Consider the following 16,099-nt stretch of genomic DNA (forward strand, 5'->3'; position numbering starts at 1 on the left):
ATAAGGCTTATAGATAGGAAAGTAATTATTTAGTAGTTCAGAGATTGATGTGTGTGATCTGTTGGGACCAATGTGCTAATAAATGGAGTGGTACGGTGTGTTTGTAGTTCCAGGTGGTATGGAGTATGCACATGCAAATTAGTACATTTGTGAAGCTTGTGATTACATGAATAATGAAGTATCACTGCTGCACTATTAATATTATAATGTAGGCTTCATGTAATGCTTAATCATACTACTATTTTAGGATACAGTTTAAACATTCTAAAAACTAGATGTCAACACACATATGTGGACACTTATTATATAAAATGTAAAATAAAAATATCATCTGTTGGAATCGATTAATTGGTCATGCAGTTTACAAAATATTGAGTAATCAGAGATTAAATTAGAAGGTGTACTTCTAAGCCTTTAACATGTGTCTCTTGAATGAACTAGTATTTTCACCCACAACTGTTATGTTTCTGAAAGCACTAAAATCATGCATCATGATGGTAGTGGCAGTCGCTTAAAGAAGCTGTAGGGACATTTCAAAATACAGCTCATATTACGTACAGTATAGTTAAATATGAAAGTTTTTATGATATGAATGTAGATAGTAAAAGCTAGCTTTTACTCTAGCTAGTAAAAGTATTAGTATTAGGATGTATTTTAATAATAAAATGTGACCATCTCCATAAGGTTTTGAAATACTGTATTTGTCCTCAGTTGCCCCAGGTTACAGTAACATTCCCCCAGGGAATTGTATTCAAACACGCTCAGGTTGTTTATCAGTTCGCTCCATGTTCTAACAACCGTCCAATCGATCCTCCTAATTATTCTCTCAAGTTCTCTTTTTAATACACTTTGCACCACTCGGTCAGTGCTCTGAGATTGTGTGAGCACTTTTTCACTCTTTCTCTCTTCATAGAAATGAAGACACCTGATCTGTCTGAATCCAGCTCCTAGTATGGATCCAATGTTGTCTTCCGACAGCTTCCAGTCTCTTCAGATTCATGATTCCTTTTCTCCATTCGCCATATCTGTTTCACCCAGCTCTTGCTGAGCTCTTACACTTCGGCTCTCTGCTGTCTACCGAGGATCACCAATTCCTTGCACTTGGATCTCTGTCAGTCAGCAACTGTAGCAGTCTAGCCCGGGGTATAACAATTTGCAGCCTAAGCCCATTCCATTCCTCCATCCAAATTGTCTTTTGTCAAAGTAGTGGGTAAATGGTGTAACCACATTCCACCTGGATTATTCTAATCAAGAAATGTAATGAAAAAAACTAGTATCACACCCTCGAAATCCAAGACTTTATTTTAATCACAAAAAATCATAATAAAAGTACAATCTCAATCAGTGATCAAGATAATTTATTGATAATATCTACCGTCTATGTTTGTCCAATCGGAGCCTTCATGCTTGGTTGAATGTTTTGATTGGTCATTAGTAGTTTTCATTGGTCATTCCAACCCTAATTTAGGAGGAGAATGTGATGTGGATAGTGAGGTTTATCAGTGTAACTCACATGGATGAAGAAATGACAAACCATTTGTACTGTAAGTACAAGGCTGTCAGATACCCCTCCCACTTGATGTTTAAAGAGTCAGGGAGCTGCTGCAAGAGAGGATGGGGTGGATAGAGGGATGTGAAAGACATGCAAGGAACCAAGAAAATGTCATATTTATACATATTGTAGGTAGGTATAAGGGGGCGGTTTGACCTCTTTCCAAAAGATTGTTTTAAATTTTATAGCTTTTCCAATTTTATCTGAAAATGACTATATATAAAGAGCATGGAGAACACCTGTTTGTACTATATGTCGGATGCAGGTCATGTACTGTGGCTGAAACCTTTGTTGCAATCTCCAATTAAAGTTTTGGATGTGTAGAAAGTTTTGGGTATTTTATCTTTTTTGATTAATATATTTTTGTCTGAACTTCAATTGTTCTCAAGCCAAACTTAATACCTCTTTTTAAGTCTATTATATATATATAGGATACTTAATTGTATTTTTGAGGTTCACACACATTTTTATAGTTTATTTTTTATCCCAGCTTGTTTAATGTCATTATGCTTTTTGATAACTCTTTTAATTCTTCTCCTTTTATTTTTAGCTGAGCTAGCACTTCCATGCCGAATGAGGAAATCAGATAACTTTTGTTACAGACTTTCAGAGTTAGTAGTTGCTGTTTAGAGAATGTAGGACTACATTCCTAAGACAACTCCTGTCAACAGGAAAAGAGATTCTTGTCAGTTAATCTTTTTATAGAACACCTTCTCAAGGTGACAGCTATCTGAGTGAAGGTCTTTAAAATCAGTAATACTGAGCTTTATTTAACTTCAGTAGGAAAATTACGGTACTAAAAAAATACAATGAAGATATCCAGAATTTCTGACCAAGCATGATTAGTCTTTTTCTACAGTATATCACTATGTACAGCATCCTTGGGTTTGGAGAGGTTCTATAAATAAAACATTTTTTTTTTTCGTTTTGACCTAATACTGTAACCTATCTGTTAGCCCAACAGGCATTTTTCCATAACTTTTATAATAAAGCCATTGTGAATTCAGAGCACACACACCTGTGTTTTTGTTAAGTAAGATCCGTATTGATGCAGTCTATTCTTAATGCTACAAACTAGATGTGCACTGTAAATTGAACATCCCCTACAAACCTCACCACATCAATCTCCACTGTTCCCAGTTGTGCCGTTTTCCTAGGCGAATTACTTGCCTTAAGAATAAAATACTTTGGTTGTGGCATAGTCTACACCAAAGTATTGCATTCTATAATTTTAATCTCTGACATTTTATTACTTTCTGCACCCTATTCACTCTTTGTTGTCTTTTTCAGTGACCAGGAAGTAATATATACTGTCATATATACTGTAGCAGAGTTCAATATATTGGATATATATACTGGGTGACCTTACAACCAATGTTTCTTCAACACGATTGTTTTAAAATAGCAAAAAGAAAAACACTTTTTAAGTTTTTTGGAGCTGCCATGATGGGAAAAAATATGTACATTTGTGGAAAATGGTTAGCATGTGAAAAGTTCACAACACAAATCAGAACAATGTGGCACAAAGAATTATCACCATATGAAGTCAATATGCAAAACTTTAGCATATTAAAATTGACAGCCCTTATAGGGCTTATAGGGGTCAGAAACAAGATTGAACAAAGATTCATCTATAGTAGGTGTGTCAATGCACATAAATTACACAAAGACAGAAAGTAGTACAAGAAAGAGAGGGCCTTTATGTCTATTGAGCTTGTTTGGTTGTTAGTAGTTAACTAGCAGCCAAGTTGTAAGTGATCTACACTACATGTACAGTATCTGCACTGTGCATATGAAATGTTTTTTTTACTAAATGGATCAAATGAGTAATAATAGTAACACTGCGTACAGGTACTGCTACACTTGACCAAGTATTATTTGTGGGACTGTTAGCCAACAATAAGGTCTACATCAGTTTTTTCAAGTTGCAGTATAATTTAGGGAAAATAATTATTGGTGCCCTTAGAGCAAGAAACTACTTCCCTGACATCTCTCAGAGAAAGGTAAGCAGAGTAAATATTTCTTTCCTTCAAGATGTGCATTTTCATTGATCCATTAATCCAATGTTTTTGCTATAATTTGCAAAGGTTGCTGCATCTCCCTCTTCACCATGGACTAGTACATATTTTCTTTGTGGGTAAAAGACTAGTACATATTTTTTGGGGGGGCAAACTAAAATCTTATCTTAAATGTTTTAATTGTTTTTTTTTTGTGATTTAGGAGACAATATGTAAAACGCAACCAAGGAACCAGCTTTTCTTTTCAGTCTGTGTAATCATAATAACATGGTACTGTAGATTTTCTTTTTGTAAATTAAAAAATAATAGGTAAAATTGTTTTCTTGAAATAAGTTTTGATCAAGCATTCAGGGAAATATGATTAAGTTTAGGTTCTCATTGTTATGTTATGTTTATCACTTTCATTTGGGCAAAAATATCTGTAAAAAAATAGAAGTTGATATAAGTGAGCATTTGTTTTCAGACAACAAAGCTACTAGCTAATGTAAATCTAAACTGAGTTATAAAGAATTGTGATTATTTCAGAACGTACTATTATGTGTTTGAGGCCGAAAGGTTTTTCCCCTTGTGAAGGTTACAGCATTCAGTTGAGGGCTTTTGGTTAGCAATAAAAACCAGCAATGCAGATTGTTTGATACATCTGGTGTTTGGTGCCACATTCTAATGCCAAAGTGAACTGAAGTCACTTTATCTTTAAAAACCTTGTTTTCTTGAGTAGTGCACATCCTGAAAACTTACAAAACCAATCTTCTACTAATACTCAGTTTTAAACTTAATGGTGCCATTTTAATTGTATATTATTTGGCTGTATTACATTTGCCAAAATCTTTTGCCTGTGATGCAAAATAGACATGTGCTGTAGAGCACCAGGAGAATGTTTTACACTATAAAACATGACTTAATCCTTTGTTAAAATATGGCATCCTAATCATATTTAGCACCCATGCTAAAACCCATTATCTGGTTCTTCTTATTGGGATTATCATGCACTACATGGCTAACATCAACCAATGAAATGGCCAGTGTCTTGCAAAGTTTCCTCATTTTATTGCTGTCTGATCTTGCAAACATGATAATCACAACTTTTCATATAAGGCTCTATGTTTATAAACTACATTGTAAACATATAATATTAATGAATTATAATTCCTTAGATTTATATAGCACTTTTCTGGACACTCCACTCAAAGTGCTTTACAGGCAATGGGGACTCCCCTCCACCAGCACCCATGTGCAGCCTCCACCTGGATGATGCAACGGCAGCCATAGTGCTCCAGCACACTCACCACACACCAGCTATCAGTGGGGAGAAGAACAGAGTGATAAAGCCAGTTCATAGATGGGGATTATTAGGAGGCCATGATTGGTAAAGGACGCTGGGGAAACATCCCTACTCTTTTCGAGAAATGCCCTGGGATTTTTAATGACCACAGAGAGCCAGGATGTCAGGACTTTTTTACAGTATAGTGTCCCCATCACTATACTGGGGCATTAGGACCCACATAGAGTGCAGGGTGAGTGCCCCCTACTGGCTCCACTAACACCTCTTCCAGCAGCATCCTTAGTTTTTCCCAAGAGGCCTCCCATCCAGGTACTGACCAGCCTCACACTTTCTTAGCTTCAGTAGGTTGTAAGTTATGATTTGCAGGGTGATACAGCTGCTGGCCATAATATAAACTGTATTATTATTATTATTAAGAAATTATTGCTCTCTAAAAAGAATATTGTCATCTATCTCAAGTTTGCCAAAGAATTCTACAACTAGAAGAATGTTCTCTTCACAAATGTTTTGTGTAGCAAAAAGAAACTGCCTTCCAACAGAAGAACCTCATCCCAGCCCTCAAGTGTGGTGCTGGCTGTATCATGGTTTGCTTTACTGCCTGAAGATCCTGATGACTTACCATCATTCATGGAGCAATAAATTGTATGTCAGGCCATCCATTCATCAACTGAAGCAAGTTAATCATCCTAAACATAGAAGCAGATCTATAACAGAATGGCCAAAGTTGAAGAAATTTCACATTTTCGATTGACAGAGTAAAAGTCCTGACCTAAGCACCATTAGAATGTTATGGCAGGACCTGTAGAAAAATTCATAAGAGCCAATGTGAGAGACTGATTATATTTACAACCAATGCCTGCAGTTAATGAATGTTCACAAACTTCCATCCATCCTTCCTTTTTCTAACTGCTTTATCCAATACAGGGGAGCTGGATTCAATCTCAGCAAGACAAGACAGGTTACACCCTGGACAGAACCCCAGTTGATTGCAGGACAACTACACATGCTTGTACCAGTGCCAGTTTTCCTAGAAGCCAGTTAACCTATCAGTACCTCTTTGGACTGTGGGAGGAAATCAATGTAAACACTGCAGGAAGATACAAACGTCATGCAGATAGCACTCCAGGAATTGACCACAAGGCCACACCGCTGTAAGGCAGCAATACTAACCAGTGTGCCACTGTGCCACCCTTAGGTTCACAAATTTAATCAGGATATTACTTTTGGATCATTTTGTAATATGATCCAAATATATCTTACATCTTTGTGTTATACATTTTTCAGGTTATCTTAATCTTTTATTAAGACTTTAATGAAGATCTAATAATGCTTAAGGTCCAGAATATATGAGAATATGGACCTAAAGATTGTGCAGACCTTTCTAAGCACCATACTTCACCTTTCATGATCCAGACTTTGCCTTCATACCCATGTCAAGAAATATTTTAGAAAATAAAAAACCCTTATTGACAGACAAAATGTTCGTTGTTTTGATTTCCTAATAGTACTTAAAACCCAAATACAAAAGGTTTGAAGAGAAAAATAAAATAACTAAGAATTTAAAAAATCTATTTTCTCACCAACTTATAGTATATGTGTTATCCTACAGTATATACAGATATACAGATGTGTCATGAATCACTCTTATAACATACATTCTACTTTCCTCGTCCAAAACCTTGGTGGGTTCTGTCCTCTGTCTTCTGACTTTATTCTTTGTAATTGATTTCTACTGTATCTTGTGTTTATGTATTAATGTGCAACTATATAATAAAAAAAAATCTCCTTGTGTAATTACTTGTCCTTCTTGTATGATTGAGAGGAGAAGCTTTGTGCAAAAAGTTGACTAATATATCTCTGCCAAGCCTCGTGGAATCTCTGACATTTGCAGAGCCAATGGGGACATAAATCTGAGCTCATCTTTGATGGACACATTGCAGGAAGACTTACTGCTTCAACCCATACTTGTTCAAAGCTCCCCAGGTGGGTTGGGAACCGTTGAATATTTGACCTCGAGGTGTTTACAGCACCTTCTCTGTGGCTTGTGTGCTCACATATCTTCCACTGTAATTGGCAGTAACTAGACAGCTGCAGCTGAGAGAGGCCAAAGAATCATGGACTGAGAACATTAAAAGTGTACTGGAAGGGTAACACGCCAGTGAAAGTTTTATATTTTGATCATTCAAGGGACAGTTCAATTTCCAGATACCCATCATATTTTCTAAATTTAAGTACACATTTTTGCTATTTTGTATTGAATTAGAATAGCTATATCTTTATACTTTTACAAAACATGTGAAAGATTACTTGACAAGACTTTATTGTCTTCTTACTGAATTGTAAACATACCAATTAACAGGGATTTTGAAAGCCCATTATTTGAACTAACAGGACCAGGACTTTAATAGATGCAGGAATATATCACCTCTTAAGAGGGGTCATTTTATAATATGATGCTTGTGGTGTCTTGGGGATGATTTAGTACATGATAGAAGACTGTACAGTGATTGTACTGACTTGTGTACACTGTTACTTTTGGGGAAATAAAAATCTTGAAAATCATTTCAAAATAATGGTATATTGTGTAAAGAATAAATAATAATACAAGTATATGTTGAGCATGGTATACTGTAGAAGAATTTGCTACATAAATTATCTGAAATACAAAAAGGGCTCCATGTACATTTTTTAATGTTAAGTTAATGTCTTTACATGCAATTTCTAATTAGACAGTTTTGATAGCTGAAATAACTTGTGTTAGTGTGGGTGTGTGAATTCTTTAGTTTGCTATGTTTGACTTGCATATTCATTGTGCATTGCTGTTGCCCTTCTCTGTATTTTGATTTTAATTGCTTATACTTTGTTTTGTTCTGACACACCCACTCATGCATGTTAAGAGATTATGTAAGTGTTATTTAGTGTGGGTGTTAATAATATACAAATTAAACGGGTGTTTGAAATGATAGGTGATTTAGACAGATTTTAAGTTCATTCTGTACCAGTGAAAAAAAAATCCAAGGTCAAGCAATGTGGCTTGTACTCTTAAATGTGTATTTTAGGGTTTCATATTGTAAAGTATTGATCACTGAGGACTGTTTGTTTTAATACCTTGGTCAATGGACTAAATGTAGTGGGTGGGTCTTCACTCAAAAATATAAACAATTGCATGGACCATTGTTGATGTAATCTTACATTTTATGACAAGAGGGAAGGTTATATTTGAATGAGGTTGGACGAAATAGGTATATTACCCATTCAAAGCTTGCCCTTGTACAAGAAATTGAAACTGTTTGTCACAAAATAATTCTAATACAGTGATGAACTCAGTTTCATATACAAATTCAAATTCAAATACAATCCAGTACTGATATAATAATATTATTACTTCCTGCCTGGTAGTTACTGTGTGCCAGCAAACCCACAATATAGCAAATCACCTAGCGAATCATGAAACACATGAAATTAATTTAATTGAATCAACAAACTGTTTTCAATAAACAAAAGCTCTTATAATTAAAAATGAGTTACTATATAATCTATTGAATAGGTAGATTGCAGAGGTGAACAGGTAGAAACACAATGCTTTTACGGCTTGAGTCGACAACATTAATGCCCCAGTTGTATGTTATCATGTCAGTTATCACCTTAAAGATTTCTGGCCTTGTCTTAACATGGAGGTACACAAAGCAATTTGATTTCTGTGTGCAAAGTGCCAAACACTGGCAGAAATATGTCAACAGTTTATAGAAATGTTTGTTCTCTATTTCATGTCATGGAAACAGGTGGGTGTGTTGTAGTGGTTTTGATAAGGTCAAGGTGGACATTTAAGATGAACAGAAATATAGGTGTCCAAGTATAAGTACTTCCTCAATGAATGAGACAATTTGCAAAATTTAATTCATGATTATGGAAGAAAGACAAAACAAACTTTACATTTTTCTGGTATGGAACATAGCATTGTCCATTGGCAGTTAAGGTACTACAAGGTGTGCACCCATTGTATACGAGGGCAATTCATTCGTTTATTGATATTCACATGTCCATCTTTTTGGAATGTTCTCTGCTGCAATGTAGAGGTTACTATGTAGGAGGAATGCAGTCCACCAGTACTTCATTACTGGAGATGAAAAAATGGTGCATTGTATTACATACTGAGCCACCAACCTCATAGTCCTGATCTGGCACTCAGGGATTGCTCTTCAGTCCCTTAAAGAAAGACAAATTGCCATTGAAATATTGTAGTCTCTACTATATTAGTCTAAAATAGATTTCTACTATGCTACTATGCTCTGCTTTCTACTATATTCTGCATTGGTGTCATGGAGGGACACATGCCTCAACAAGTTTGGAGACTATGAAGAAAGGGGATGTGTATCATGACTTTATTATTGGTTATAATTTTAGCTTTTGTTATCGTCTTTATTGAAACACCCTTATGTATCACACAAAAGTGCATTTTTATATTTTTAAAACTAAACTGGAAAAATGACCATTGTGAACTTGCTTTAAATAAGCAGCACTTGCATATACAGGTTTTAAACTATATGTGCAGTATAGGCAGGGTGGTGCATATCACGTTTCTGGATCAAGACATGAGAAATTTCAGCCATGATCTGTTAGCTTGTGAAGTGCTTATTTTTATGCTGCATGAGACTTGTAGGCAGAATGTCAGGAAATCGATAAAACACTAGTTTCACTGCTAAACCTCATGCAAATCAAAATAAGATCCTGTAGCTTTATTTTAATTGATTTACAGATGTTCTAACCTAGATAAATAACAACAGAGCTTAAATTCAGTAGTTCAAGATCATTTTGCATAAATTACAAGCAGTTTACAGAAACTCTACCACAGCCTGTCTTTGCTGAAGTAGGATGTCCTGACTATAAGGATGAAAGAAAACAAGAGGAGCTGCCAAACATAAATGGGTATACAGTATTTCTAGAAGCAAGGAAAACAATGAATATCTGTATTTTCATTTCTGGAGGACAGATTAGGTAAGTACTGTAATATGTGCCTGGGGCTATTTGTACTTGCAAACTTCATTTTTTAAACAATGTCTATCGTCTCATGTCTGCCTGTTTTTATTTACTTCCCCTTTCTGCTGTTGGCTTGAATTGTGATCATCCTATAAATAATCTGTTTCATTTCCTATTTTTATCAACTTTCAGTTGATAATTCTGTTGGGTGTCAAAAGCATGTGAACTCTTCTGCTTATATTCTAGCAGCATCACTTTTGATTTTTGAGGTTAGGGCATTAGGAAAACATGACAACTCCCTTCTTGCCTTCATGACACAGAAATTTTTGATTTAATCAGCAAGGCTATGACTATGTGTCAATGCATTAATTCTGTAGACCACTTTGCTGCTGTTATTTATGTGCAATATCCTTGACCATAAACATAAAAGTTAAGTTTATATAGTTTTTCAAGAGATTTAGGATTTCCAGTTTCCTTAACCAAGAAATTGATGATGGTCTTGATTTTAGGTTTAGAGATTTTTAAGGTCATAGCTTTCTTTTGCAAGTGCTATATGTGACCAAAAATGAAACAAAGAGTAAAGGAGTAGGCTTTAAAATGAGCTGTGAACAAAAAAATTAAATGTCTGATGTGTTTAAAAACTTAATTTAACAAAATTATTGACACAACCTTCTATCTCGGGGAATGAACACACACATATATTTCTTTAAGACAGACATTTGAATAGTTTCTTTAGGGATGAGGGCAAACTCAGGGAGAAAATCATTTATGAGGAGAATATTTCCCTTAGGGATATGTGCTCAGTTGGAATTACCTGCCAGTTGTTGACATCACCTACCCCCAAGCCAACAATCTTGAAAAGGACAACTGCCCCCTGCTTTTAAGGTTCTTGTGATCTGTCAAAGAAGCTATTCATTCTATTTATTTTTTTGTTTTTTTAAAAGACTGTTGGCATTGCAGAGCAATCTCTGACAGTGGCAATACTTCATTTTTCCCCTGGTGCTTGTTAGGTTTGTAGCTTGCTGCCACACTAACACAGCTTCTCAGGGATGCACCTAAAGGAACTGAAGGCTCTGTGTCAAGGGTCCTCATTTCCAAAGGTCTGGGTCTTCAAGCTGTCCATAGAAAAGCCATGTGTAGAGTCTGGTTTTCTTAACAGGATGGTTTTCCTGAGTAAAGAAGATAGACTATTTAAAATCAACATTACTTGTCACACAATCTGTATAAATGGTATTGTTAGAAAATGGAAACTGTGGGGGAATAGAAAAATATTCTAAATAATAATATTTTTACATCTGCATGAATAGTGTGCATGGCATTTGTTAGTTAACACATACTTCCTCCAAACTCACTTTTTACTGTTTACCCAATAAGAGAAAATATAAACTGGGCTGCATCGATCTTTGTCAGGGAAACATAAATATTAATCAAACTGGGAAATTACAATGAAGGAGAAACTGTATTGTTCTCTTTTGTTGGTACTCCAGTTTGGATGGCATAATTTTGGATTGTGAGTTTCACAGATAAGAATTTTTTAACATGTTTATAATGACCTATATTATTATATTAATAAACAAACACCAAAATTGTATGTATTTTTAAATAAATATTACAAATCATATTTAAACCATTACATTTATCACCCTCTTACGTTTTAGAAGAACACCAACATGCAGTCTGAAATGATCAAGTGTAATTTAATAAGTTAGTATTCCATCATGGCTACCAGGGGACCTATTGAAAGAACCATAATATTACAATTTTTGTATATTGTAATACTGTTGTATGTGCATGACAAACTTCAAACTCCCAGTCTTCAGTTTTCTTTTTCTGCACAGTTCACACAGTATGACATCACGTTGAGTATCTTATACTACAGGCTTTGGATAATGTAATTAACATACCGTTTTGTTAGATTAATAAAAACGTCTGTGCACCTCACTTATGCAGAAAAAGTAAATACTTATAGTGATCATGCATACAAAGCTCATGTATGTACAGGTATATACTGTACATAAAAATACTAAAAATACTAAATATGTACAAAATAAATTAACACACTGAATATAATAATATATTATTATATAATGTTTTTATTCATGGTGTTGTTGCAGATATAGAAAGGTATATTACTACATAAAATTATCCATTTTGTTAAAAAATGCAGACAAGGCATATCAGCTAGTAAAATCACTTGACTGGAATGCAGATGAATATGGTGGATTGTGCCTGGTCTGTATCTCTCCCCAAATGATGATGCATGATTGGCTGAACACTCTTGGGATTAACAGTATTAGCTTTGAGTTGCACATTTTGGAGAAAAATCTACACAGTCAAATACAATATACAGTCGTGAGAAAATGTTTGTGAACCCTTAGGAATTATATGGTATTCTGCATGAATGGCTCCTAAAATGTGATCTTATTTGAAAAACAACACACAAAACATTTTACATTGACATATCTTTATTGAACAAATGGTTTAAACAATCAATGTCATTGATGGAAAAAGTATGTGAACCCTTATATTTAGTAACTAGTGGAACATCCTTTATTGGCAATAATCGCAACCGAGCACTTTCTGTAGCTGCTGATCAGACCTGCGAAGCGGTTAGGAAGTATTTTGGCCCATTCCTCTGTACAAAACTATTTCAGTTCATGTTTATTTTTGGGATGTCTTGCTTGTACAGCCTGCTTCAGATCACAACACAGTAGTTCAATGGGATTGAGGTCAGGACTCTGACTTGCCCATTCTAAAATACAGAATTTCTTCTGTTTGAGCCACTCTGTTGTTGATTTACTCCTGTGTTTTAGATCATTGTCATGTTGCATGTCCCAACTTCTTTTGAGTTTTAGATCACAGACAGACGCCCTGACATTCTGCTGTAGAAGTTCCTGATACAAGTTGGAATTCATTTGTCTCTCAATGATTGCAAGCCATCCAGGCCCTGAGGCAGCAAAGCAGCCACACACCATTATACTCCCTCCACCATGCTTCACACTTGGGATGAGGTTTTGGTGTTGGTGTGTAGTGTTTTGTTATCTCCAAACATGGCGCTGTGTACATTTACCAAAAAGTTCATTATTTTGTCTCATCTGTCCACAGAACATTGTTCTAGTAGTGCTGTGGAACATCCAGGTGGTCTTTAGCAAATTTGAGACGGGCAGCAGTGTTTTATTTGAAGAGCAGTGGTTTCCTCTGTGGTAACCTGCCATGAACAACACGCTTGTACAGTGTTTTTGTTATGGTAGACTCATGAACACAGACGTTATCAAGTGCAAGAGATGCCTGCAGATCCTTAGCTGTCTCCCTAGGGTTCTTTTTCACCTGTATGAGGATTGTACGGCATGCCCTTGCACTGATCTTTGTAGGACGCCGACTCCTAGGGAGGGTAGCAACAGTGCTGAATTTCTTCCATTTGTAAACCATCTGCCTGACTGTGGACTGATGGAGGCCCAAGTCTTTAGAAATCCTTTTGTAACCCTTTGCAGTCTTATAAGCTTCATCAACTCTTCTTCTGAGGTCCTCTGAAATGTCTTTTGATTGGGCCATATTGCACTTCAACAGAATTCTGTTGTGAAGAGCAAGTAACCAAAATTGTGTAATTTTTTATTCGACAGGACAGGTCAAACCCACACCTGAATTGATTGGAATACCTGACTCCAATTACCCTCTTTTCAAGATGTCAGTATCCTAGAGGTATCTATCACATACTTTTTCCATCAATTACCTTAATTGTTTAAACCATTTGTTCAATAAAGATGTGACAATATAAAATGTTGTGTGTTGTTTGTTAAATAAGACTAAAATAAGTCTTTATTTATTATTATGACTTAGATGAAGATCAGATCACATTTTGGGAGCCATTCATGCAGAAATACAGATAATTCCACAACTGTGTATATATATATACATTTGTGAAGAGACATTTGTAGCCAAAGTAATGTAAAATTATATTTGTGTTGGTTCATCACTGGAAATGAGATATAACTCAAAGATTTATTGAATACATGTGTAGCTGTTATATTCTTTTAGACCTACAGTATACAGTTCATAGAAAATTTTCTTTTTTTTTGTCTTCCCTCAGTTGCATACTTATTATGTTTTTTTGTGTATATTGTAATGTTGGTTTTAAGTTGTTGCCTTGGAAGAGAATGGCTACATACAGTACATATTCTTGGTAAAGAGGTTCAGTGATTATTTTCCACTATACAATTTTGCTTCCTCCTAGAAAAGACTACTATCATATGAAACAAAGATACTGGTTTAGAGGTCTTATACCAAGATAGTTTGATTAAAGGTGTTTCAGTGTAGTGACAAAAAGCAGGATGACATGTGTTGCATGGATCTCTGTGTGCTGCAAATGTAATATTTCACATATTGCTACTCCCACGTATCTAAGTTGATCACAGGAAAAAACATGGGTGCCAGATTATGGTCTGACACATTTGCACACGAAGTTCAGAAAATCTGGCATGAGTATTTGGAATGGGAAGATTCTGAGTACTTTTTTTTAAAGTACTTTATATATACTGTATATGAATGTGATTTTATTATAAAGTCACATTTCCATATTTTATTGTTTTATCTTTTTGTGTTTATTGTAAAAAACCTCCTACTGTATGTCACCTTTGTACCCTGCCTTTTGAATTTTTCTAGGGTTTCTTTTTTAAGGCTATGTGGTGGGTCCACAATTCCTATCATGATAAAACCACAGTTCCATCAGCATGCAACATGCACAGTGGGAGGGCTGGCATGGTGGTGTTTCAGAGGAATTAGTTACAACATGCCTACATTTTGACTCCTTAGCTTGTATGAGTATATAATTCTGATTTCCTTTTCTTGAGTCAAAGCAGTTCCATGTAGTATGTATTACTATGCACATATATAATATATTGGTGAACAAAGATCCATACTAGTAACAAAGAGAAAATTATTTTGCTTAACATTATGCTCTACACTAAATTATAAGTTTTTAGAATATTTTAACGGAAATTAAAAACATATCACTTCATGTTTAACTAAGACCAGATGTTATACAAAGGGAAACATGTTGGTGGATTGGTTAGTATTGCTGACTTGCAGTGCTGGAGCTTGGGGCCCAATTCCTGGGGTGCTATCTGCATGGAGTTTGTATGTTCTTTTCACATTTGTGTGGGTTATGTCTTTGTGCTCCAGTGTCCTCCCAAATTCTTGTCAAATAGTCATATGATATGAAGTATGCTGTTTAGTTTCTTTCCACAATCCAAAAACATTCTGGTTGGTCAATTGTCTTCTGGGAAAATTATTTGTGATGTGTGTGCGTGTTTGCATCTGTGTGTGCCCTGCAATGGACTGGTGTCCTTTCCAGGATGAATCCTGCTATGTGCCTGGGGCAATTGCTAAGCTATGTAATCACAAACATATTTCAAAGAACCAGAAGAAGAATGATATTTTTTATACAACTACCACCTCAACCACCATTGGTATCATTATTGTGAAATATATGCACAGGAAAGCCTAAAGACTTAATCCTGTACATGCTGAGTTGATTCCTAGCTAGAAAACATACCCAGCTGTCTAAGAAAACAATTCCAGCAGAAAAATTGACATTACACAAGAGGGTAGGGTTATACCCTGTTACTGACACTCTGGTGTGGATCAGAAGGTAGGACGTTAAAAAAGCGGCTAAGTCACATGTTTGTGCACACACAGACATGCAGACAGTGATACCAGCTCATGTCTAGTCAAGCATAAATTTCTGGCTAGAGGTGAGGATTGCAGGGAGCCACAAGATGAAAGTAGGTCAGCTAAGCTGCATACATGAAGGTGCTTTCTGCATAGATTGGCAACGCAACTGTGGTCAATGTTTTGAAACTGACTCCTTTAATTACCCAAGGAAAGGGTATCTGCTCCCCATGGTCTGGGTTGGTAGTTTTCCTTGTCTCTCAGCCTCCACAGGTTAGCTAATTAAAGTGTGTACTGAATGAATTAGGTTTAGTATGAACAGGAGATTTTTCATTTGGTGTCCACAGGCTGTGCCAAGCATACAGTGCTAAAGCCTTGTAAACCTGAATTAAATTAATTACCAGTTCCTCAGTACTTCATCAAATTTATTTAGGAGGGTCTTTAAATCCATGTTAATATTGCAGAAAATTGCTTTGGTTCTATAATTAATATGAGTTACATTAGAAATATTTTTCCAAATTGCACAAAGTAGTTTTTTTAAAACTTTTTTATTTATTTAATTCCAGTTGGTTCAGTACCAGTATTCAGTTTCAGTATAGTTTT

General features: G+C 35.5%; 1 long non-coding RNA gene across 1 annotated transcript in view; it reads left to right on the forward strand.

Moving 5' to 3' along the window:
* LOC107078651 (uncharacterized) overlaps positions 1 to 6,646 on the forward strand; it is a 160,981-nt gene extending 154,335 nt beyond the window's left edge. Inside the window, exon 7 of the long non-coding RNA XR_001479604.2 lies at positions 914 to 6,646. This is a non-coding gene — a long non-coding RNA (uncharacterized lncRNA). The remainder of the gene's footprint in view (positions 1 to 913) is intronic.
* The last annotated feature ends 9,453 nt before the right edge of the window (positions 6,647 to 16,099 follow it).

Source organism: Lepisosteus oculatus, chromosome 10, assembly GCF_040954835.1.
Source record: "Lepisosteus oculatus isolate fLepOcu1 chromosome 10, fLepOcu1.hap2, whole genome shotgun sequence".
NCBI lineage: Eukaryota > Metazoa > Chordata > Actinopteri > Semionotiformes > Lepisosteidae > Lepisosteus > Lepisosteus oculatus.